The sequence below is a fragment of the Lissotriton helveticus genome, chromosome 5_1 (genome assembly GCF_964261635.1).
Source record: "Lissotriton helveticus chromosome 5_1, aLisHel1.1, whole genome shotgun sequence".
NCBI lineage: Eukaryota > Metazoa > Chordata > Amphibia > Caudata > Salamandridae > Lissotriton > Lissotriton helveticus.
Genome location: NC_136065.1, coordinates 370,543,812 through 370,569,752, shown reverse-complemented (window position 1 = coordinate 370,569,752; position 25,941 = coordinate 370,543,812). Strand labels below are relative to the sequence as shown.

Below are 25,941 nucleotides of genomic sequence, written 5' to 3'. Positions count from 1 at the left end.
TCAACTGCATTCCAGGAAAAAAGCAGTACTTTTGATACAAGTTGGAACAGACTAATTTTAACAAAGAAAGGCAGCTCCTAGCTATCTGAGATTTCCTATGGATTCTCAGCACTATCAGTACACGGCCTTGCCATTTGGGCCGATGAGTACGTCTTTTGTTTTCACTGAAGTGTTCGAAGGCTATGGTAGCCTCAAAGAGATGTTTGGGAACCCTTGCATTTTCCAACTTCGACTACTGGCGGAAAAAGGCAGGATACCTGGGGCTAGTTGAGGAATGCAAAAAGATCAATGTCATACATTCACCCCAGTATGTGAAAAACAGGGACCCCCTGATAAGGATACAGTTCCTGGGTCAGGGCTAACAATTTATGGAAAATATAAAACTCAGGCAGCAGACAAAGACTGACAAAATTAGAGAACAAAACTATAATAAATAATAATAAAGCAATGAAAGCAATATAGAGAATACATTTTAATAAATTTGATAAAATAGTATCATGAAACAGTTCATTGACATGATAATGAATTTAAAAGACAATAAAAATATTCTTTTGAATGGATATATCATTGATGCATATGATTATATAAGATGATGATCCCGTTGATACAAAAGATGGTTTTTCGTCAACGCGTTTCGACACGATATTTGTGTCTTCCTCAGGACATTACCATCAAACTTCAATATGTGTATCTTCAAATACTGACGTCACAGACTGAAGTAGTGAAACAGGATAAATGCTACCGGTGCAACCTTGGTGTCTGAAATGCTGCCGTTAGATAATTCAGTCACTCCTAGGCCAAGGGTGAAGTAACAGGGGAATACCACGTGAGATCAATTACGGCAATGACATCATGGTATGCTGATTCTCTATGAAATTCGCATGTCTGTTCGGAGGATGTCCGTATTTGAGGGTTCAGCTTTGAAAATACAAAGTCGGATGATTGCTAGCGGGGTGTTCTGATCACGAAAGGCTTTTACGACCGCTATGAAAAGCTCATCGTCATTTATAGAGCGAACGGAAATCACTAGAGTATGTAGAGCGCTGGCGCCTGTAGTTGTTCAAAGGCATGCGAAAATAAAAAAAGGGGTTCCAGGCACTGATACTTTGTGCGGAGCGGACCGGCTATTGAGCAATATATAAATGCAAATGTGTTTCGTAACGGCTCGGGCGCGGTAGTGGCGTTAAAAACTCGATTATCTGTGTAAGGATACACGTTGATGACTGAAATGGCGTCTCGTGTTTCGTCGGGATGGATCAAGCAATACATTCACCCCAGTACAGAACTCTGGGCCTAAATCCATTGTTTTTTTGTTCACCATACTAATCCAGTTTGGACCCAGCCATATGCAGATCAGTCTTGACCCTGCGCCCACTGAGAACAGGCCAGCCCGAACTGCCAGGCCAGGTCTTCCCTGGACTGGAAACAAGCATCCTAGGAATTGTTACGCTAGTTGAGGAATATCTTCAGAACACAATGGCTCTTCTCCAAAACTTCGGCTTTGCCATCAATAAACAATAGTGCCACCACACTCCTCCGCTATGAAAGTCAACCTTTGCTTTGGTGCTACGCATGACTTGAATGAAGGCCATGCCTTCCCCCTAGAGGATCATGAATATTCGTGAGATGATTTGAGGTTTCTGACTAAAACACATCTCGCTGTCCTACAGATCTTAAGTTTGCTTGGCTTTATGACCTTGTGCATCCTGTGGGTTCTACATGTCAGATGGGAAAGGAGGTTTCCTCTCCCAGTGTTGCCTTAAATATCAGAAGTTACAATTTCATTTGTGCCTCTTTGCTCCGGCGCAGATCTGCCTATCTGTCCACTCGGGCCCGCACTGGTAAAAAGACCTTCTATATCAAGGTGCATTGTGCCTTCAGCCCATAACAGGCAAAGACGACTGTGGATATGGATGACTCTTGGCTGCGGTGCCCTCTGGGCAATATGACAGAGCAAGGCCTTTGGTCAATTTCAAAGAAGATTATGCACATAAATGTGCTTGAGCTGCAGGCTGACTGCTTTGCGATGAAGGCATTTCTACTTTCCATCGCAGGAAGTAGACTGTTTATAGGCAATTCATCTGTTCATATCAGTACACCAACTGAAATTGTTCCAGTAGCACCCTATCAGTAAGACACTCTCAATATGAGAGCAGATGCTCTCAACCATCTCTCATTAGAGGATCACAAGTGGGAGATACATCTCTAAATGACAGAGGTAATCTTTTTCACATTGGGGTTTCCATTCATGGATCTCTCTGCCATGGCCCACAACCAAGGTTTGAGTCTTACACTTCCCTCGGAATAGTGCCTTAGGAGGCACCGTTAGGCTCAGCTTGTCCAAGAGCCTGCTGTACACGTTTCCACTGAGTCCGCTTTGACAAAAGTCTTGTGGGAAGATCGGTACAGTTGATCCTGATCCATTTAGGATGGTTGCCAGAACAGAAGAACAAGTTACTTACTTTTGTGAACGAGATACCTGTAAGAGACATAAGATAGTGATAGATTCCTTACCTTAGAATTACCCCCAGGTGTCAGACTGGATCCCAAAAGTTTTCGTCAGCAGTACCCCTGCGCTTCGGAAGGTGGCGTAATGCGGCTCCGCGTCCGTCGTAGGAGTCATGGTCGATAGGGATGACATCGCAGCAGATACTTAAACGCCGGCGTCGCACGCTGTCAGTTCTGTACAGACCCTTCCACGCCAGGAACGCAGAGCCATGCAAGATACTGACCACTCGTGCATTGAAACAAGGGCCCTGAAAGGGATGAACTTAACCCTAGAAATCAGTTTGTATAATAGGGAGGATGGGTGGGGCCGTAAGGAATCTACCACTAACTAATGTCTCTTACAGATATATCGTTACCGAAGGTAAGTAACTTGTGCGTCTTAAAGAGACACGTTGGTGATAGATTCCTTACCTTAGAATAGATACCCCAGCAATACCAACCCCGGAGGTGGGTCTTCGAACAAAGATCACACCAGAAAGTCACGGAGAACAGAACTGCCAACAAAGTGGTCTCTCCGGACTGGACTGTCATGGCAATAATGCTTAGTAAAAGTGTGCAGCGAGGCCCACGTAGCTGCCTGACAGATGTCTTGCAGGGGGACACCACGTCCCAATGCAGTAGTAGCTGCTATCGCCCTGGTACAATGGGCACACAACCCCACTGGAGGTTCCTTTTTAGCCAGAGAATAACAGGCTTTTATACACAAGACGACCCAGAGGGTGATAGTCCTCTTGTGTACAGCTTGGCCTTTCTTGGCACCTACGTAGCCAACAAAGAGCTGGTCATTCACCCGAAACTGTTGTGTGCGATTCAGGTAAAATGAGAGCGCACGTTTTGGGTCCTGACAGTGGAGCCTCTCTTCCTTTCTGGAAGGATGCGGATGCAGAAAGAAAGTGGGCAAGGTGATAGTTTGCCCGATGTGGAAGGCAGTGACAACCTTCGGCAAGAAGGAAGGACAAGTGAGAAGCACAACCTTGTCCGGATGAACAGACTAACAAGCATTTACAATGCAACGGTCTCGCCTTTGCCAAAGTTAGAGCTATTGGCATTGTGAATGAATTTTGTTTTTATTTATGTGTTGTTTTTGAAAACGGATAAATAACCTTCTTCAGCCTCATGTGTTAAAAAAAATTAATGATATATCATGAAGTGGTGTCAAGAATCTGTTGCTGATATCCTGATTTAAAATGCTGGAAAACCACCAAGCCCTGTTGATTTTGCTCACTAATTCACTTATGATCAGTGTGATATGTTGTTCCCTTTTAATGGCCTAATGCCAGATGCTTAGGTGCATGGCACACGGTCCCTTGATGGTAGGTGCCCTTCCCTATTGCCTTGTTTCACCGTCCAGCTTTGCGGCAGGGCATACTTTAATTTGCTTTACCTTCTTAGTGCTCCTGAGTAGCATGGTTATCATAGGCTCCTTCACTGGGCCCTGTCATGGGCTTACTGAGTTCACGCCCGCTGGAGGACGTCATTTAGTGCGCCCTGTGAAGATCGTCCGCCCTGAGGTGCTTCGAGCCATGCTGTGGCCGCCCGACCCCGTGTGTCCCCGCTGATCCCAGCCGCCGCCACACAGTGTCTCCCTGAGGCCGCCCGGCACCCTGCTCCAACCTCACTCCAAGGCCGAAGCCGTACTGACCGCCTGACAGCCGCCGCGAGCTCTCTGAGTCCGTTTGTGAAGCTAGAACGGTGCGTACTTTGAAAGCGTACTGCTTCGCACTGTACATTATTACTGAGGCCGAGCCGCACCCGCTGATCCGCAGGTACGTGCCGTACCCGCTGCGGGGTGCCGCCGCGCCGCCTCTACGTGCCTGCTTTGATCCGGACCAACTCTTGACCGGGAGACATCCCCGAGGCCGGGCCGCACCAAAGAGGAGCTGCCCTGTACGAGGCGTACTGGCCTCTCCGTGTAGCATTGCCGCATCAACTCTCCTGAAAGCTTCGCACCCTTGGGCCCATACCGGTGTGCCGGCCCCCTCTGTGCGCCTCGCACCTTTGGCCCGTACCTGCCCCGAACGCACCGTCCACCTAAAGCGTACCCCTTTTGAATGCCCGCTGAGATCCTGCGCGTCGTACCGGCTTGGAGCTAGTAGCCGAGAATGACTCGCACAGCGCCTGCCAAGTATCCTGGAGTATGCGCCATACGCCTGAAGCGTACCAGGATCGCACCTTTTTGCCAGCAGCTGAAAACCCGGGACGTCTCGTACGCCGAAGCGTACCAAGCCCCGAACATCGCACTACTGAAAGAACAAGTCCAATACCGCTGCTTCCTGAAATAAAGCCTGCCTGTTTATCAGCGCCACGCGCCCCTCTGCAGACTCCCCCTGCATTCTAAAGTCAGTCACGTGAACTCTTCCCGAGGCGCGCGACGTGCTCCGATTCTTTCTGCCATGCTGAAAACAGCAGAAGTTCACGCGCACAACGTAATCCTATGGCAAAGTGCTGCGCATGGCCAGCTCTTGTATCCACTTTCCACTCGTTGTCGGCTGAGCCTACAGCTATAGTTCTCTGGCGAGAACGCGCTTCGCGTGTTTCTAGCCGAGACCTAAAAAGGAGGTTTACAGGAAAGAGCATGGAGCTCACTCACGCGCCTAGAGGAGGTGATGGCAACCAGGAAAGCGGTCTTTAAAGTAAGTAAATGAAGAGGACAATTGTGAAGCGGGTCAAAAGGAGCGTACATCAAATAAGTAAGAACCAGATCAAAGTCCCACTGCGGCATCACAAACGGATTGGGAGGGAAAAGGTGAGTAATGCCTTTAAGAAATCTATTCACAACAGGGGGCTTGAAAAGAGAAGGCTGATCAGGGAGCCTGAGAAAGGCTGAAATTGCAGATAAGTAGCCCTTAATAGTGTCCAGAGAAGAGCCCTGCTGGGCCAAAGAGACAAGGAACAAAAGGACTTCTGAAAGAGGGGCAGAAAGGGGATCCACAGCCATTGCTGTGCACCATGCCACAAATTTGTTCCACCTGCAGGCGTATTCCGATTTAGTGGAGGGATACCTGGCTGCCAGAATTACATCAGACACTTCAGGAGGCAAGTCAAAAGGAATCAACTGTCGCCGCTCAATCTCCATGCAGGGAGGTGGAGGCTGGACAGGTTCGGGTGGAGCACCGTCCCCTGCTGCTGCGACAGAAGATCCTCCCGAAGAGGCAGTCGGATCTGGGGATCCACGCTCATACTCAGTAGCTTGGGATACCAAACTCTTCGAGACCAGTCCGGAGCCACAAGAATGACTTAGGCCCAGTCAGGCGTGATCTTATCCAGCACTCTGGGTAGAAGTGGTTTAGGCGGAAAGGCGTACAATACACCACAACTCCACTTGTGACGAAAAGCGTCACAGAGCGAGCGCCGCCGTGGAAATTCCAACGCGCAGAACTGATGATATTGCGCGTTCTCTTCGGTAGCGAATAGATCTAACCAAGGCTCTCCCCACTGTTGAAAGAGACGTTGTGCCACCTCCGAGTGAAGATGCCATTTGTGATCCAACATGTACCTGCGGCTGAGTTCGTCCGCCCTGGTGTTCATAGAACCTGCCAAGTGTTGAACCACCAAGGAAATGCCTTGATGGTCCAGCCATGTTCAGAGATGCAGAGCCTCCTGACATAGGGTCCACGACCCACCCACCTTGCTTGTTGCAGAACCACATGGCGGTGGTGTTGTCCATGAACACCTGCACCACACTTCCCCGGACAAAGGAACAGAATGCCTTCAGTGTAAGCCGGATCGCCGAAGCTCCAAAAGGTTGATATGGACCCGGGATTCCGCCGGAGACCAGAGGCCTCTGATCTCCGCCTCTCCCAAGTGGCCTCTCCATCCCAGGAGGGACGCGTCCGTCCCCACTGTGTGCTCCGGTTGGAGAAGGGAGAGGGATCTGCCAGTGACCCAATCGCGATTCGTGTGCCACCACTGCAATTGTCGTGCAGTGCCCTCCGAGATATGGATGTGATTGGACAGGTTGCCCTGATGCTGCACCCACTGGAACTTCAGGTCCCACTGCAGAGCACGCATATGCCATCTGGCATGTTGAACTAGCAGGATGCAGGAGGCCATCAGGCCCAGGAGCCGGAGGGTCATCCTGACTGAAACCCGGGACAGAGGCCAAAAGAATGGAATCATAGCCTGAATATCCGGGACTCGTTGCTCAGGATGATAAACCCTAAACCGGGTCGAATCCAGAACCGCTCTGATGAAGGGGAGCTTCTGGAAGGGGACTCAGGTGCGACTTCGGCACATTGATAGAGAACCCCAGCAAGTGCAGGAGGTCAGCCGTATTATGAAGGTGGCTGACAACTGCTTGGGGCGAGCCCGACTTCAACAACCAGTCATCGAGGTGGGGGAAGACGGACACCCCTGACCTGCACTTTCGTGAACACCCGAGGGGCGCTGGTAAGGCCGAATGGGAGCACGGCAAACTGAAAATGGTCCTGGCCTACCGTGAACCGCAGGTAACGTTGGTGGGCCCGCAGGACGGGGATGTAAAAATATGCATTTTCCAAGTCCAACGCTACCTTCCAGTCTCCAGTGTCGGGGGCAGTCAAGACCGGAGCCAGAGTCAACATCTTGAACTTCTCCTTCCGGAGGAAGCGATTGACGTTCCTGAGGTTCAAGATGGGGCGCAAGCCCCCTTTATCCTCCTTGGGGACCAGAAAGTAGTGGGAATACCAACCACGTCCTACTTCTGACCCAGGAAGGCACTCAATGGCCCCCTTGGCCAAGAGGGCCATAACTTCCTGCTGGAGAAGCACAAAGTGATCCCCCGACATGCGGTGGAACAGAGATGGCATGGCTGGGGGTTAGACTCGAAGGGGAGGGAGTAACACCTCTGGACGAGTTGCAGCACCCACTTGTCGGAAGTGACAGAACGCCATTAGGGAAGGTGATGTCGAATCCTGCTGCCCACTAGCGTGGGGTGCATCCCAAAGCGCAAACTAGGAAGGCTTTGAGGCGGAGGTTGCGGGGGAGGAGGTGGACTGACCTTCACGCCGGCTCCCGGAGCCGCCATGGCAGCCTCCACGGCGAGTTTGGTTCTGCGCAGGCTTTTGACTGAACGAGTGGGCAGGGGTGCCCCTTCCATGGCCACGAAAGGAATGAAAAGTACACGTGGCCGGGCGCGTGGTGGAAAGACCCATGGACTTGGCCTTAGCTCGAGAGTCCTTAGGACGCTCCAGTGCAGTCGGTCTTATCACCAAACAGGCGAGTGCCATCAAAGGGCATGTCCATGAACGAGCTCTGGACCTCCGGGGAGAAATCCGGTAGATCTCAACCAGGCGTGGCGATGAAGCGCCACAGTCGCGGAAATTGCCCTACCGAGGAGTCCGCGGTGTCTAAGCCATAACGAATGGCAAATTTAGCCGCGTTTTTACCCTCGGCCACAGACTGAAACAGCACAGCTTGGACCTCTTCCGGGCACTGAGGTAACACCTGAGCAACGGTATCCCACACCGCGTGGGAGTAGCGGCCCAACAGACATGCGGGGTTCACCGACCGCAGCCCTAAGCTGGCCTAAGAGAACAACTGCTTGCTAAATTGCTCCAGCTTCTTAGAGTCCTTATCTGGGGGAGCCGTGGGAAAAGCACTCTGGGACGTCAAAGCTTGAATGACCAAACTCTCGGGCATAGGGTGAGTGGTCAGAAAGCCAGGGTCCCCCGGCGCCGGGCGATGACGCCTGGCGACGTTCTTATCCACAGGTGACCCTGTGGCGGACCTCGAGGCAGCAGTGGCTCCGATGAAGTGGACGCCGACTGGAGCACCTCAGTGAGGAGATTAGTATTTAGGGCCACCGTGGGGAGAATAAGGTTAAGGACCTAAGCTGCCCGACGGAGCACCACCGTGTACAAGGCACCTTCCTCCAAAGTGGGCGGGGGAGAAGCGAACCCCGGATCAGAGGAGACGTCAAGGCCGCCGGCCTCCTCCAAGTCATCCGCCCAATCCTGCTCTGAGTCACACTGACTAGCAAGAGGGTCCTCTGACCCCTCCCAGTCGTCCTCTACCTCTACCTCTGCCATATGTGGCGGAGGCCGCGGCGGCGGGGCAGGGACCGGTGTCATGTCCCAATTCGGATCCCAGGTGGGGACAAAACTATCCGGGGAACCAGGGCAGAGGCAGAACCAACGGCATCCACTGTGGCACCGCAGGCAGAACCGAGGGTGGCGCTGGGACCACTTGGCACCGTGGCTGGACCAACGGCGCAGGATCCTGCGGCGCCGAGGCCTAAACAGGCGGCCCATTTCAGCGAGAAACTCTTGCACCTGTGCGGGAGTCGCCGACGGACCCTGGTAAGGTGGGTAGGCCATGGGACTCCCAGCTCTGGAGGACCGACCGGGGGATGTTGGAGAGCGACAACGCTTCTTCGACTTCTTTTTGCGTCGTGTCTTACCCGAATCTGAGGGTGAAGACTTGGAGCCCGAGGAGCGGTGATGGTGGCCCAGCGAGCGTTCCCGAGATCGGCGCTGGGACGAGTGCCAAACTTCAAGCAACTTCCGGTGCCACTCCCTCAAGGCTTTCGGGGCAATGGCCTGACAGTCCAGACAGGACCGGGAGTCGTGGTCGCGCTCCAGGCAGACATGGGGGTTCACCACTGACATATTGCGACGGCAGGCCTCACAGGACTTAAAACCAAGCATCCCTATCACACCAGAGAATACCAACACGAGACAAAAAGTCCCAAAAAAGATAGTCAAAAAGTGACTAAGGTACGTGCTCTAACCGGATCTGCACTTACTGGCGAGGAATAAGAAAGAACTGACGTCCGCGCGCATTGGTGGCGCCTATGTAGTCTCCGTGAAGTTATCATACGACGCCAGTGACGGATCCGGAGACGCACGACGCCACCTACTGCTGTGCAGAGGTACTGCTAGCAAATCTTTCCGGATCCAGTCTGACGCCTGGGGATATTCTAAGGTAAGAAATCTATCACTAACGTGTCTTTTTCAGATACTAATATTTTAACTAGTTAGTCACCATAATAGCTTCAGTCATCTTATTCTATCAGCCCCATTTCATAAATTGAATGGCTCGCATACTCTACTTGTGCACTCCATTTGGGTAGCCAGATGGAAAGGAATGGAGCAATTACAGTTCCAGTGGCAATGTACAGAATCGTAGATAGCTTAAGTACTGTTACATAAGTTATACACTATGTTATGCAACACAGAAGAATGGTCTATGCATATAAAAGAAGGCTGAAGGAAGTGTACTTTATTTTTTATAACATTTTAGACTCCATTTCTGGTACAGCTTGCAACTGACAACTAATATCACAGCTAGAGAGCCTGTGTGTGGATTTATGATCAAAAGCTAATCACTGTGCCTTTTATTGAGACTAAAGACAACCTCACAGAATAGGTATCAAACAATAATCGTTTCAACACTGGGGCGTTTTGTTAGGGTTCATATTGGTGATGCATGCTATATTGCACTACTGATAGAAACTGGAAAATCAGATGAAAGTTAACAGGGCAACAAATACAATGGAAAAGCGAAAGTTCAGCAGAGATTCATAGACACACCAGTCAAGTATGTGAATCCATTTATCACCGACGCCAAGCGCTGATGGCCTATAACATTGAGATAAGGCTTCCACTCCAAGAAGCCATTGTAACTTTCTCAGAGTGGCTCTGCCATGTGAAAGATTGTACATCACAGCTCTGATTTTAAATATTCAAGCACCTACTCTCGCTGAAGGGGGTTAACTCTGAAAGTTAATTTAGCATCTACTTTGTTGCCTCAGAGATTAACTTCTTCAGTCTCTGCTTTCCCATATCATCTAAGGTCACCAGTGGTTCATCAATGAGTTGACTTCTTCTGCTCGTCCTATTACCCTGAAGTGGAGGTGTCCACACAAGAGGGCAAGAGTACATTCTAGGATGAGCTTAAGAAGATGATCTAGATCTCAATACAGTCATACAGACATTCCATTAAACTATCTCATTCATATTCTGAAGGATCTGTTGTCACTCACAGAGGCATAGACGCTCTCCTTCATGGTTGTGAAACTCCTTTGACCTTTTCTCCATCAGAAATTCTTCCCCTACAATGACTCTCCTCCTGATCATGTCTCTTCAGCAGATTACATAACCTTTAATAAGGTGCATCTTAGAGGATTGGTGAAGCTTAATATTCCAGTGCCTATCCCTAGAATGTCAACCAGATGTTTGAGACAATATATCACAGGTCAGTTTTGGCAGCCAGAAATTCTCATGCTGTGGCTCAGGCTTCCACTACCCCTTTAGAAAAAGAGAGCAAGAGGGTGTACTCAGGTGGCTAAAGGATGTGCAGCACTTCATCAACAGCAATGAAGGCTGCTAGTTCCTCCATAATGCTGCGTGGATAAAACAGACCCCTTTAGGACTCCCTACTGATGTTCACAGAGAAGCTGCTGACGAAAGACAGGCAAGATTTCCTTCAACTCTTTTAGGAAGGAATGTTGATCTGTAACCAGGTACTCACCACTGCAGCAGATTCCTCTGACTTACCAACCCATGGTTATTGTCCTGGACTATGAAAAGACTTTTCGGAAGGCCTGACACACTCAGTGTAGGAGAGTAGGGTCTGCTTTCCTATGGTCACCCCTGTTAGAAAGGCAATCCCAGGGGAGGCAGAAGATGTCTGACTGACCACCCCGAGACCCACCTCTCCTTCTGGAGTTGGCCGAGCGCCGTCGAGAGGCCTCCTGGGTGAGGCTCCTCTCCTAGAATGGTACAGCCGAGCAATCCCACCACTACAAATGGACAACACACCAGAGGATGGATACTTAAAGACTATCAGCAATCAAGGCAGGTTCTCTCAGCAATATATATACAAACGGATCGAGGGATCCTTAATGTCTCGGTAATTGGGGGCATAGGGTAGCGGGACAGTCTTAGTACCAGCCTGGCACCGGAATACCCTACGCTCAGCTCTCAATACTCGAGCTGGGGGGTTCCGCAAGGTCGAGCCGCGACGTTGTCAGCAGGGCTTCGAAGATGGTTTCAGCGAGGTCGGGCCGCGGCAGCACCAGCAGGGCTCCGAAGATGGTTTCAGCGAGGTCGGGCCGCGGCAGCGCCAGCAGGGCTCCGAAGATGGTTTCAGCGAGGTCGGGCCGCGGCAGCGCCAGCAGGGCTCCGAAGATGGTTTCAGGGTTCAGAGTAACGAGGTCTTCTCAGGGTCAGCCGCGATTCGATCAGCAGGGCTCTCGACTCCAGGATACAACTGCCGACCCATTCCAGAGCTGCCCCAGATATAGGTCTGGAGTCCTTTGATGTCCGGATCCTCGTGCGTGGGGGTCGGAGGGGCCGGGATGAGGGTGTCCAGACACCCAGCAGGGGTGTGGAGCCAGCACCCAGGGAGGCCGGAGGGCGATCGAAACCAGGCGTCCGGGGACGGCTGGAGGGCCATCGAAACTCCCCATCTCCTTGATCCGTCAAGTGGCCGCTTTACCACCTGGTCGGATCTTGGTGCCTCGATGTCGGGGCTTCGCTGCGGCCGCGGCCACGTGGTCCGGACGTGGAGGGCCCAAGATGGAGTCGGGGCCTGAGATGGCGGCCCGGGGTAGGGCCGGACCAGCAGAGTGGGGCGAGTAGGAGTCGCCGTGTTCCTGAGGGGGAGAGCCGGGGGTCGATGTCGTCCAGGGCCTGCCATGCGGGGGGAGGGGGACCACGCCACGAGGCCGGGTCCAACACACGTCCCCCCCAGCTGAAGGCGGGGAGAGTCACCCATCCTCTTGGGGGTTCTCCTCGCCGAGGCGGAAGAAGCGGGACAGGCCGTCTGTGTTGGCGTGGTCGTTGCCGGGGCGATGTTCCACAGTGAAATCCATCCCTTGTAGAGAGATGGACCATCTCAGCAATTTTGGATTTTCTCCCCGCATCTGCATCAGCCACCGCAAGGGCCGGTGGTCAGTTTGCACCCTGAAGTGGGTGCCGAAGAGATAGGGTCGGAGTTTCTTGAGGGCCTACACCACGGCGAAGGCCTCTCGTTCAATGGTGCTCCAGCGTTGCTCTCGGGCCAGCAGACGTCGGCTGATGAAGGCCACTGGTTGATCAACTCTTTCGGGGTTGATTTGGGAAAGGACCGCCCCGACCCCGTGCTCTGAGGCGTCTGTTTGGACTACGAATTCCCGGCTGTAGTCGGGGGTTTGGAGCACGGGGGCGGTACACATCGCTGTCTTCATAGTCTCGAAGGCGGCCTGACACTCGGGGTCCAGTGCACCTTCTGTGGTTGCTTCTTGGAAGTGAGTTCGGTGAGGGGGCCCACAATGCTCCCATAATTCTTCACGAAGCGCCGGTAATACCCAGTCAGCCCCAGGAAGGCTGACGGCTGTCTGGGTGACCGGGGGCTCCCATGCCATGATGGCGTCGATCTTGGGTTGAAGGGGAGCCACATGGCCGCTCCCCACTTGGTGTCCCAGATAGGTCACGGAACCTTGGCCTATCTGGCATTTGCTTGCTTTGATGGTAGGTCCGGCCCGTCGGAGGGCCGTCAGGACCTCCCAGAGGTGCTTGAGGTGCTCGGCACAGTGGAGGCTGTACACCGCAATATCGTCCAGATATGCGGCGCTGAACTCTTCTAGCCCTGCCAGCACCTTATTCACCAGCCTCTGGAAGGTTGCGGGGGCGTTTTTCATCCCGAAGGGCATCACTCTGAAGTGGTAATGGCCATCGGGGGTTGAGAAGGCGGAGCGCTCAGGGGCGCCCGGGGTGAGTCCAATCTGCCAGTAGCCGGAGGTTAGGTCGAATGTACTCAGGTAGCAGGCCGCCCCCAGGCAGTCGATCAGTTCATCGGCCCGGGGAATGTGGTGGGCATCGGTCCGGGTGACGGCGTTCAGCCCCCGGTAGTCTATGCAAAATCGCAGTTCGGGAGTGGCGCCAGGGGCGGCGGCTTTTGGGACCAGGACGACGGGACTGGCCCAGGGACTGTCAGAGGGTTCGATTACCCCCAGAGCCAGCATCTTGGAGACCTCCGATTGAATGCAGGTCCGAACTCGGTCGGGAACTCGGTAGGCCCGGTGTCGCACAGGCGGGCTGTCCCCGGTGTCGACATCGTGGACGCACCACTGGGTGACACCGGGGGTGAGAGAGAACAAGTCTGTGAATTGACCCAACAGCTTTTGGCAGTCCTGGCGCTGTTCTGGGGTTAGGGCGGAGGAGAGGGTGACCCCCTCTACGGAGCAGTCTTTCTCGGAGGTGCTCAGGAGGTCCGGGAGGGGCTCGCAGTCGTCTTCGGCCCCGCCATCAGTAGCCATCAGCAGGCTAAGTTCTGTTCGGACAAAGTGAGGCTTGAGCCGGTTTGTGTGGAGGACCCGGAGGGGGTTCCTGGGGGACTCCATGTCCACCAGGTAGGTGACAGGGCTCTTGCGCTCCACCACCTTGAAGGGCCCCGTCCACTTGTCCTGGAGGGTACAGGGTTCGACTGGGGACATGACCCAGAACTGTTGGCCCGGCTCGAACTCAAGGGACGAGGCGTTTTGGTCATACCAGCATTTCATCTCCTCTTGGCTGGCCTCGAGGTTGTCTTTGGCAAGTTCCCGGAACCGCCGGGTCTGGTTTCGGAGGGTCAGGAGGTACCGGTAGACGTCGGGGGGAGCATCTTTGACTGCGGCCTCCCAGCCTTCTTTGACCAGGCTGAGGGGACCCCGGACAGGGTGTCCGTACAATAGTTCGAAGGGGCTGAACCCCAGAGACTTCTGAGGGACCTCCCGATAGGCGAAGAGGAGGCAGGGCAGCAACACGTCCCACCGGCGTCGCAATGGCTCCTCCAGGCCCATGATCATCCCCTTGAGGGTTCGGTTGAAACGTTTCACCAGTTCATTCCCTTGAGGGTGGTAGGGGGTCGTAAACTTGTACGTGACCCCGCACTGTTGCCACAGGGACTTCAAGTATCTGGAAATGAAGTTCGTACCCCGGTCACTGACGACCTCTCGGGGGAAGCCCACCCGGGAGAAAATCCCCATCAGCGCCCGGCCCACCACAGGGGCCGTCACGGTCCGGAGAGGGATGGCTTCGGGATAGCGGGTGGCATGGTCCACCAGGACGAGAATAAAACGGTGCCCTTGAGATGTTCGGGGCTCCAGCGACCCCACAATGTCGATCCCCACCCGCTCGAATGGGGTGTTGACGATTGGAAAGGGTTGAAGGGGGGCCTTGTGCTTCCCTCCGCTCTTCCCGCTGGCTTGGCAAGTTGGGCAAGTCCGGCAGTGATTGTTCACATCATTCTTCATTTTTGGCCAGTAGAAATGGGTCACCAGGCTGCTGTAGGTTTTGTCCTGCCCCAGGTGCCCGGCAAGGGGCACATCGTGTGCCAGGTTCAGGAGGAAGTCTCTGAACCGGAGGGGGACTACCAGCACCCGGCTGGCCCCCAGTTCGGCAATCTTCTGTTAGCTGTAGAGGAGATCGTTGTCCCAATAGACCCAGTGGGACCCCGATGGGTATCCGGCGGCTTGAGCGGCGGCTTGCTGTCGGGTCCCCTCGAGGGAGGGACACGCTTTCTGTTCTTGACGGAACTGTTCTCGTGTGGGGCCACCTTCTTGGCGCCACCTTCTTGGCGACATTGGGCTAGTTCCGGGAGGTCGCCGAGCTCGGCAATTGCTTCACCATTGGGCCTCAGTGGACCGGGCTCGGGGTCGGCGTCTTCGGGGTCAGAGGGCAGTGGTGGCACGGGCCACTCCGGTTCTTCGGTCGGGGTGGATTCAGTCGGGATGGTGGCCCGGGCGGTCATGGATCGGGTGGTCGCACAGACCCACTCGGGGAGGCCTAGCATCCCCAGATGCTCTCTCAGCTCGACATCGGCGCGGGGGAACTTTCTAGGTCGTTCCCGAGGAGGCAGACCACGGGGGCATCGTCCCGGACGGTCACTTTCAGCATGCCCGACACTCCACCCCATTCGAAGGGGATTCGGGCCATCTGGCACAGGCTCTCTGAATTGTCTTCCGACCGTACTGGGCACAGCACATTGGGCAGGATCTGGGTCGGGGTCACCAAGTGGCAACGGAAGGCCGTCACGCTGGCTCCGGTGTCGCGGAGGGCTTCGGCCCGGCGCCCATTAATGGTGACCCACTGGCGGTATTTCTGAGTGTTGCCGGGAATTGGGGCTCGGGGGACCATGTCTCTTCCGCCTAGACATACCAGGGACATGGCGGCGGGCTCCCACTCGGCCTGGTCTTCGTCATAGTTCTCTTCTTCGCCCCTCTCTTCTCCAGGGGCGGCGGCAGCGATCTGGCGGTTTGGAGGACCGGTGGTGCCGGGTCGTTGGTTCATCGGGCAGTGGGGGTCACTGGCATAGTGACCGGGCCGCTGGCATCTGTGGCAGGTAACGTTCGCGCGGGGCCCCGGCCGTGCTGGGGGGGGCCCCCTCTTCTGGCCAGGGATGGCGAAGTGTGGGTCGGGGGCAGCCCCCGGGGTGGACTCCGGGGTGGCACCATGGGGAAGTCTTGGTTCCTGTTCTGGCCCCCTCCGCCGCCTCGTGGGCGGTGGTACCCCTGGGGAGCTCGGCCGTAGTCGCCCATCGAGTTCCGGGGGACCCGGGTGCTCACCCATCGATCGGCCTCGACGGCGAGCTTACGCGTATCGGTCAGCTTGCTGTCGAGGAGATGCTGTCTGAGTTCGACAAAACTAGGGCTCTACTATAGAAGTTCACGTACTCCACCCATGTAGTACAGGGGATTTTTTTACAGTCTCGGAATCGCTGCCGGTACATCTCGGGGGTGAGCCCATAGCGAGTAAGGAGGGCGGCTTTCATATGTTCGTAAGAGGTCTGGGAGCTCTAGCAGGGCGTCTCTCCCTTCGCTGACAAACTTCCCCCACAAGCAGGCACCCCAGTCTTTTTGGGGTACTCGATGAGAGGCCATAGCTACTTCGTAGGCTTTAAACCATTGTTGGATGTCGTCGTTTTTATAGTATTCTTTGACGACATCCTTGGGGATGTGGACCTTCGTGTCCGCGTGAGAAGGGGGCTCCGGTTCTCGGAGGTGCTGGTCTCACCATTTTTGGCCTTGATCTCAAGCTCTTTTAAGCCCCGCTCGTGCTCGAACGTGAGCTTCTTCTCCTCTAAATCCCTCTGTCTCCGTTTCTCTTCCAGGTCTCCTTGCAGCCGTAGTTGCTCAAGGGCTATTTTTTTCTCGGCCAGCTGTAGTTCTCCGTCTGGACAGAGTCGGGCGAGCTCCAATTCGTGGAGTCGGCTCCTTTCTCGCTCTCAGGCGTCTTCATGGGAGGGGCCCGTGTTTACGTTGGTATGTCTTTCCTCCGCTGAGGTGGTGAGGTTTTCCGGGTGTATGTCTGAGACCGTGTCATCTCCGGTCTGGGGTGGTGTCGCTCCTGCCTCCACCCATGTTTGTAGGGCCTGCTTGAAATCGTCCTTGGTGCTTAGTCCAGTACCACCTGGTCGGATCTTGGTGCCTCGATGTCGGGGCTTCGCTGGGGCCGCGGCCGAGGTCGGGCCGAGGCCACGTGGTCCGGACGTGGAGGGCCCAAGATGGAGTCGGGGCCTGAGATGGCGGCCCGGGGTAGGGCCGGACCAGCAGGGTGGGGCGAGTAGGAGTCGCCGTGTTCCTGAGGGGGAGAGCCGGGGGTCGATGTCGTCCAGGGCCCGCCATGCGGGAGGAGGGTGACCACGCCACGAGGCCGGGTCCAACAACCCAATTTTTTTGCTTTTTGCTTCACTGGCTTTCGACTTAATGTGGCTGTGGGCCTGCTCATCAGACCCACAGCCCTGCTGTTCTCTCTCTCAATTTCACACCATGTACTTTAGGTACATCACCAATTGGGATTTGGGTCACTCTTGTGAGTCCCTGTACAGTGTACTATAGGTACCCAGGGCATAGGTGCACCCAAGGACTACCAGGGGCTGCAGCATGTATTATGTCACCCCTGGCTGGCCATCCAAACTGACACAACTGGCTGATCACTCAGCTGGGGCAAGGTTGTGTAATCACCCGTTGCTTAGATATAGTATTCCTATGTCTAACCTTATATCTAGACACATATACACCTATAAGTCACTCCTATGGCAGGCCTTAGCAATCCTGAAGGCAGAGTGCCTGGTTTTATGTGAGATGGTGCTCTAGCATGAGCTGAGCCTGTCTGCAGCTTTCGGAACCATGTCCTTATAGCTGTTCTAGGATAATGCCATACCATATACTCGTAAGTGCATTATGAACCTCGTGGTTAAATGCTATCTTTGGTTTGGTTTTATCAAAACATGTCGTGTAAGGTGTCATACGCTTTGGCATACTACCCCCTTGCCAGTTCTGGCGACGAGGGTAGCATTCCACCCTTCTAGAGGGGGAAGACATGTTACTTCCATTAATCTCGGTTAAAGTTAACCAGAGGCTCAGCATCACAAAATGGATGTTGCTGCCACAGACACAAGTCTGACCTCCTGCTGCTGGTTGTCCTTCCAGTGAGGGAGGCTTGGGCAATAGGTTTCCTGTCACAGTGAGGTGCTAGCACCACCCCAGACAGGCTATAGTGTATTGGGGCAGGGAGGGCTGAATGAAATGAGACACTGCCTGGGGCACACAAGGTGTCCCATGCATAGTCCAGTTCAAACCGGTGCTGGGGCACTCCTGCCCAAGCTCTGGCGCGAAACTGGACAAAGGGAAAGGGGTGTAACCACCCCCTTCCTGGGTCCCACCCATGACATGGCAGGTAATCCAGCCCCTAGATTTGGTTTATAGGTAGGAGCTGTGTCCTTAGACTTTAGATTTATCCTGACTGAAACTCTGATACGAAACTCTGGACCTTCGACATCCTAATCGACGTAGAAGACTGAAGAATCTCCCTTGTGGTCAAGGAGTGACCACCCTGTGCAAGCAGGCACCATCAAGCGCTCAACGGTTTGCTTTGTTGTTGCTCCCGCCGGAGCTTGAACACAGAGCCTGACAAGACTAGGACTTCCAGACTTCCTTCAGCCCGATCCACAGCCACAGCAAAGGTGAGACCCGTGGAGGCGACGCGAGACGTGGGACCGGCTATCTTGGAAAGCCAGCGAATTGCTTTCCGTGCAACTTCTGAGGCACCCTCGAAGTTGTGCATTGGGGATTGAGAAGCCCCAGCCCCGAGCACCAACTGCACCAAAGATCCCCTCTCCACACTCGCCGAGTGCTGCGTGGGGCCCTTTTGCATTTTCCTGCTCGACGTGTCTGTCCGGTCACTTGCCCGTTGGCTAGTGGCCTCCGTGACGACGAAACCTTGAATTTCCAACGCTGGTCTGGTTGCTCCAGACCTGCCCTTGCTCCCCTGAAAAGGAGCAGCCCATCAGACCTTGCTGGTCTGAACCAGAAGCCATCTTTGATTCCTGCGAGGGTTGCATTTGCCAAGGCCTGTTGACTCCGAATTGAGAACCAACACCGCCAACAGCGAGAGCCTTCGTGGGACAGTCCGTGCCCAGCTCCTGGTCGTTGTCGACACCTCCTGGTCCACGTGGCAGGGGAGACAAGCTCCTCGACATCACCTGATTGCTTCGCGACATCGCCTGGTTCATTCCTGGTTCCTTCCTGGTCACTGGCTAGTGACCCAGACTCTGTCCCCTCTGCTTTCAGGTACTCTTCATCCTCGATCCACCCTTGGACCCAACCGGACTCTTCTCTCCTGGTCGCCTGCATATCTTTTCTCCATGGCTCCATAGAACTCCACGACGAAACCCGACACACTTTGGGACCTATGCACCCACTTCCTGTGGGTGAGGTAACGCGAATACTGCGGTGCTCCTGTGAAGATTAACTCTCCTAGTGTCCTAGTTTCAAGTGGTTAGCTTCTAGTCCAGTCGGAAGACTCCTAATTCTTTAACTTTGTAACTTTACGCACCCATTGACTTCTATGTGTGCACGCGTGTGCATTTAGACTCTGCACACGCATCCCGTGGGCCTCCTGCTCCCTAACAACTGTTAGTCCAGTGTAGCCCCAGCGATTCCCAAGGCCCCAGGCCTTACCATTGTTTGCGACGTGGTTCTTATACCACTATTTTAGTATATGGTTTAGCGCGCCACCAGGGCCTATCCATACTTGTGCAACTTACTGTATGTTATATTAAGTTTCTTGTTATGCGCTTGTGCCTCTGCCCTCATAAAGAGTTCAGAGAATTGATTTAGAAATAAACACATATATTTTGAATATATAACCTGTGTGGTGTCCTTTCATTTGGTATCAAAGGGATTGCATATGGTAAAACAGCTGGCTTCACATGCCCTCTTGAGTTAAGCCTGAGACTACTTTTGTCCATGCTACCACTAGGATAGCTGGTCTATAGGTTGACTTTTACAACCATCACCTTAAGGGTTGTTTGGACTGGTGCAAGGTGCTCACTAGAATAGTGATCATCATATACCAGGCCAACTTCTCACACTCAGGACCATGCTAATTAATACCTTCATTCCATACGCACAAGCTACTACTCTGTAAGAGACATTAGTTAGTGATGTAAGAGTTACTTACCACCGGTAATGATGTATCTGGTAGAGACGATTCTAACCGCAGATTCCTTCACGTAGAATTATCCCTTGGAGTGAGATTGGATCCGGAATATCTTTTGTGCAGCATCCCTGCGCGCCGGGGAGACGGCATCACGCAACTCTGCCCAGGCGTTGTCCGCGTACGTGACGTCAGCGAGGTCACATAAGTCCCACCCCGGAGTGCCTACGTCAGTTTTCTTCGTAGAACTTTTCCGCGCCATAACGCAGAGCCATCAGACAAAACTGTGAGAGTATAGGATCAGTGTGTGAAGAACAGAAAAGGAATGGTGAGGAACAAAACCACAAAGAGCAGTGCCAGGCACTGCAGTACCCAAAGGCAGGGAAAGAATAAAGAACAAAGCCCAGCCCTGAGCAGCAACCCTGCCAGTACAGGGATAGAGACAAAGGACACATGTAAAAATTTCATGGCAACATGTGGCAGGACTACAACACCAACCAAAGTAACGAAGGGGAACTAGTCCGAGACAGACAAGGAACGACAAAACTCAAAGATAGCCCCAACACAGAGTGTGACAACCCCCACAAGGAACAAAGGGCAGAGGCACAGCTCAAAGACCCCAACTTAAGGATGTAGGAGAGTGGGGTCTGCAATCCTATGGTCACCCCAGATTTTTGCTTTTTGCTTCGCTGGTTTACGACTTTCCCTGGCTGTGGGCCTGCTAATCAGACCCACAGCCTAGCTGTTCTCTCTCTAAATTGACAACCATGTACTTTAAGTGCATTTACCAATTGGTACTGGGCCACCTTATCAGTCCCTGTACAGTATACCTTAGGTATCCAGGGCACACAACTGGCTGCATGACAGCTGGGGCAAGGTGGTGTAATCACCCTTTTGCTATAGATATAGTATATCTATATCTAACCCTAAAATGGACACATATCCTCCTATCAGTCACTCCTATGGCAGGCCTTACCAATCCTGAAGGCAGAGTGCTTGGAATTATGTGAGATGGTGCTCTAGCATGAGCTGAGCCTGTCTACAGCGTTCGGAACCAAGTCCTTTAGCTGTTTCCATGATAATGCTATACCATATACTCTTAAGTGCATTATCGACCTCGCGGTTAAATGCCAACTCTGGTATAACATGTCGAGTAAGGTGTCATACGAATTGGAATACTACCCCCTCGCCAATTCTGGCGACGGGGGTAGCATTCCACCCTTCTAGAGGGGCACGACATGTATGTAACTGAGAACCCCGGTTAAAGTTAACTAGAGCCTTGGCATCACAAAATGGATGCTGCCACCACAGACACAAGTCTGACCTCCTGCTGCTGGGAGTCCTTCCAGCGAGGGAGGCTTGGACAAAGGGTTTCCTGCCTTGGGAGGTGCTAGCACCACCCCAGACAGGATTTTGTGTAGTGGGTAGGACAGGCCTGAAAGGAATGAGACATGCCTGGGGCACACAAGGTGTCCTGTGCATACACCGGTTCAAACCAGTTGCTGGGGCATCCCTGCCCCAGCTCTGGCGCGAAACCGGACAAAGGATAGGGGGTGTAACCACCCCCCTTCCTGGTCCCACCCAGGGGAGGGACCTAGTCAGTAGTGCAGCCCCCTTTAGCAGAATAAAGGTAGGAGCTGGTCCCATTCCAAATTAGATTATCCTGAACAATTCTACAAGAAGAAACTCTGGACTTCGACGTTCTGCTCCACAGAAGACTGAAGAATCTCCCTTGTGGGCAAGGAGTGTCCACCCTGCAACTGCAGGCACCATCAAGCGTCCAGCGGCTTCACTTTGTCGTCTTCCTTCAAGGATCCAGACTTCAGAGCCCGACGAGACCCGGATTCCCAGACCTCTCCGACCTCAACCTACATCTGGAGCACAGCTGAGATCCGTGGGTGCGACGAGACACGTGGGACCGACCATCTTGAAAAAACCTGCACTTCGCTTCCAGCACGACTCCCGAGGTAAACTCGACCAAGTGCTTTGGGGATTGAGAAGCCCCAGCCCCTGCACCGAAGATCAGCCCTCCAGCTTCCACGAGATCTGCGTGGGGCCCTTCTGCTTGTTTGCTGCTCGACGCGTTGTCTGGTCACTTGCCGGCTGGCTAGTGGCCTCCTAGACGACGAACCTTGAAATCTTCACTGCTGGTCTGGTTGCTCCAGACTGGCCCTTGCTCCCTTCCAAAAGAGGGGCACCCCAGACTCTCCTAGTCCGCACCAGACGCCTTTTCCACTCACCGCGTGGGTTGCCTTTGCCAAGGCCTGTTGACTCCAATCCCAGATCCGACACCGCCGACAGCGAGAGCCTGCGTGGGACAGCTCGTGCCTCCATCCTGGTCGTCGAAGACACATCCTGGTCCACGTGGCTGCAGAGTCAAGCGTCCACTCTTCACCTGATCGTGACGACCGCACCTGGTTCCTTCCTGGTTCCACACCGGGCACTGACTAGTGACTTTGAACACTGTCCCCTCTGCTTTCAGGTCCTCTTCTTCACCGATCCACCCTTGGATCGCACCGGACATCTTCCTCCTGGTCGCCTGCAGAATCTTTTCTTTCAGGCTCCAGTGACTTCAACGCGAGAACCCGACACACTTTGGCACCTATGCACCCGCAGCCCGTGGGTGAGGTAACGAGAGCATTTCGGTGCTCAAGGGAATTTTAACTTGCCGATTGTCCAGTTCCACAGTTGTTTTAGTCCTACCTAGTCAGGATTGTCCGTACTCACCTTTAACTTGAACTGTACTGTCCATAGACGTTGTTACGCATCTCGCGTGTGAGTACACACTCTGCACACGCGTTCCGTGGGCCTCCTATTACTTACCTAGAGTTAGTGTAGCGTGGTCCCATCGATCCCACAGCCTCTGGACAGCTCCATTCCTTCTATCGACTTTCACATTCCACTTACTTAGTATATGGTTTGTCGTGCACCTAGGGCACCATTGTGATTTCGTGCAACTTATCGTATTTTTCCTAAGAGATTGTCATGTGCTTAGCCCTCTGACCTCGAAAAGAGTTCAGAGGTGTTGTTATTAATAAATATACTGTTTATTTTCATAACAACCTGTGTGGTGTCCTTTCATCTGGTATTCAAGGGGTTATATTGTGGTAAAACAGCTGGCTTCACATGCCAAAAGAGTTTAGCCTAAGACTGCTTTCTCCATGCTACCATTAGGATAGCTGGTCTATAAGGTTGACTTACAACCAATCACCATAAGGGTTGTTTGGACTGATACAAGGTGATCACTAGAACTAGTGAGCATTATATCAGGCCAACTTCTCACAAAGGACAGCAGAGGGCCCGGAACATTAGTAAGGAAGGGGGGGGGGGGAGAGGGGCGGGGTGGAAGGTAGGCTCCAACCTGGAGGAACCAGAGCATAAGGGCACAGAAGCACCCACAAACCTATCCTATAATGTGCCAAAGGGGAAGGAAAGGAACAATGAACAGGACGAACATCCTGCCAGAAAGAGGGAAAACAAATGTACTCATAGAAGACACAGCCACCCCCAGGGAGGCAAGAGCAAAAGACCAAGCCAAAAGTCCGAGCAGAACGGGGAGGAATGGCGGGCCGTAAAGGAATCTGCAGCTAGAATCGTCTCTACCAGATACATCGTTACTGAAGGTAAGTAACTCGTACATCTGATAGAGACTACTAGCCGCAGATTCCTTCGCGTAGAATACATTAACCTAAGGTCAACCAGGAAGAACCCTCCAAAGGCCCGCAGGGACGGACTGTACTGCAAAAAGGGACAAGACGTCAGAAGCCAACTCCTCCCACAGGAAGAGGAGGTAAAACTGGGAGCAAGGCCCACTGGAAGAAGCATTCAGAGCAAGCCGGGCTCCAGCCGAAGAGAAAAAGAAGAAGAAGAAGAAGAAGAAGAGCCCTGACACGCCCCAGGGAGGAGACCACACACACGGCCCAAAAAGAAGTGATACCGGATAGGTACATATAGGTACATAACCCAGGCCACGGACAGCAGGCCAGACCAAGAAGAACACCCTGGGGTGGAAGTGAAACTTGTCCAAGACATCAGCAAGAAGACTGCATCTGCAATATACTATAACACCACGGAGAGCAGAAGCCCGCAGGCGACCACAGCTTCCCAGCACAGAACAGGGCTACATAATAGCCTCCAGTACCCCACCTAACGCAGGTCACGTCCCAAGACATGGGAACATCTTAGGAAAATACTTCCGCAGCAGAGGACAACAGAAAAGACCTGCGCAACAATCCCGCAGAAGGCTTACCAAGCAGTCAGAGAAGGAAAATACAGAAGGCCCAATCTCAGAGCCAGCTTTGAACAAAAAACCCAAAGGAAAAACAAACAGTCAAGAAGAAGGGCTGGCCAGCAGCCAACAGAACCACAGTCCCAACAAAGAGTGGTCGTGGAGCACACAGAACAGACAACCGGGGCGACAAGCCCCAACAGAAGAACACCTCTAAGAACCAGTTCAACTTGCAGGCACTGGACAGGACCTAGACGCCAGGCCACGGACAGCACCCCAGACCAGGCAAAACAGCGCAGCGACCACAGAGAAGAACACCCTGGGGCGGAACTCAAGCTAGTCCAAGACATCAGCAAGAAGATTGCACCTGCAATACTATAACGCCTCAGAGAGCAGAAGCCCGCAGGCTACCACAGCTCCCCAGCACATAACAGGGCTAGGTAACAGCCACCACAACCCATATAGGGCATGTCACGTCCCAAGACATGGGAACCTCTTAGGAAAACAATTCTGCAGCAGAGGACAACAAAAAAAGACCTGCGGCAAAAACCCCGCAGAAGGCTTACCAAGCAGCCAGAGAGGAAAAATACAGAAGGCCCAATCTCAGGGCCTGCATGGTGCAGAAAACCCAAAGGAAAAACAGTCAAGAAGAAGGGCTAGCCAGCAGCCAACAGAACCACAGTCCCAACAAGGAGGACTCGAGTGGCCATGAATCACACAGAACAGACAACCGGGGTGACCTACCCCAACGGAAGAACACCTCTAACAACCAGAGTAACTCGCAGGTCTCTGAGGGGGAGGAGAAGGAGGAGGACGAAGCCCCGCGAAGAACCTCTGGATGGCCTAGTCCGCAGGGGCATGAAACAACAGAGCACCATCAAAGGGAAGGTCCACCAACCATTCTCGAACGTTCTCTGAGAACACACTCTCCCGAAGCCAGGCATGGCGACAAAGGGCAACCGAAGAAGCCATGGCATGACCAGCACCTCCGAGATGTCCAACACAGAGCGACGAATAAACGCCGCCAGCTCCCGGCCATCGAACACATGGTGTCTCAAATCAACACAGCCACCCTCCTGTTAAACAGCAGACATAAGGGACTCTGTTGAGTCCCACAAACAAGAAGTGGCCTGAGCCAAAACACACAGCGTGTTAAGGGCCCGCAGAGCCGCACTGGTCGAGGCGAACATATTGCAACCCCAAGGAGTCCAGCCAACGGGTCTCCTGCGACGGGGAAGACAACAGCGGCGGCAAAGAAGGAAAGGCAGTCTGCAAAAGAGGGTCCCTGGTAGAGGGGTGAAGGGAAAGACACACTGGATCACGCAGCACCGGATGATGGCAGTGTAGTAGGTGTTGGGGCACCAGGTCCCCCATGGCGGGACGGCCCCAAGTCCCCAAAAGAGAAGAATGGAGCAAACCCTCAAAAGGAAGCAACAGCTCCCTGCTACCAGAACCCTGATGGAGAATCTCCAGAAGATGATCCGCGGGGAAATGGGTAGCTGGGTCACCCATATGCAAAATTCCCACAGCCGTGGAAACAGCGCGAGAGAAGGCCGCACCGGCCTCCGTAGGGCCCCGCGGAGGGGAAAGCAGCTCCTCGTTAGTTGACGGCTGCAAGCTAAAGCGTCCATCCCCCAAGCCAACCAGGAGGGAAGGGCCAGGTCCGGAAAGAAGAAAGAGGGACAGAGGAGTGGGGAACCTGCGGCTCCTCTGGCGAAGACCGTGGCTGCGGAGACGGCGAGGAGCCGCCTTTAGACGTTGGTGAAAACGCCACGGCGCGGCGGCCCATCTCCGGCGAAGATAACACCAGCAAACAACGAACCT

At 53.5% G+C, this 25,941-nt stretch overlaps 1 protein-coding gene across 11 annotated transcripts in view; it reads right to left on the bottom strand.

Annotated features, from left to right (window-relative positions):
* UBR4 (ubiquitin protein ligase E3 component n-recognin 4) overlaps positions 1–25,941 on the bottom strand; it is a 2,329,353-nt gene that overhangs the window by 155,300 nt on the left and 2,148,112 nt on the right. The window lies entirely within an intron of this gene.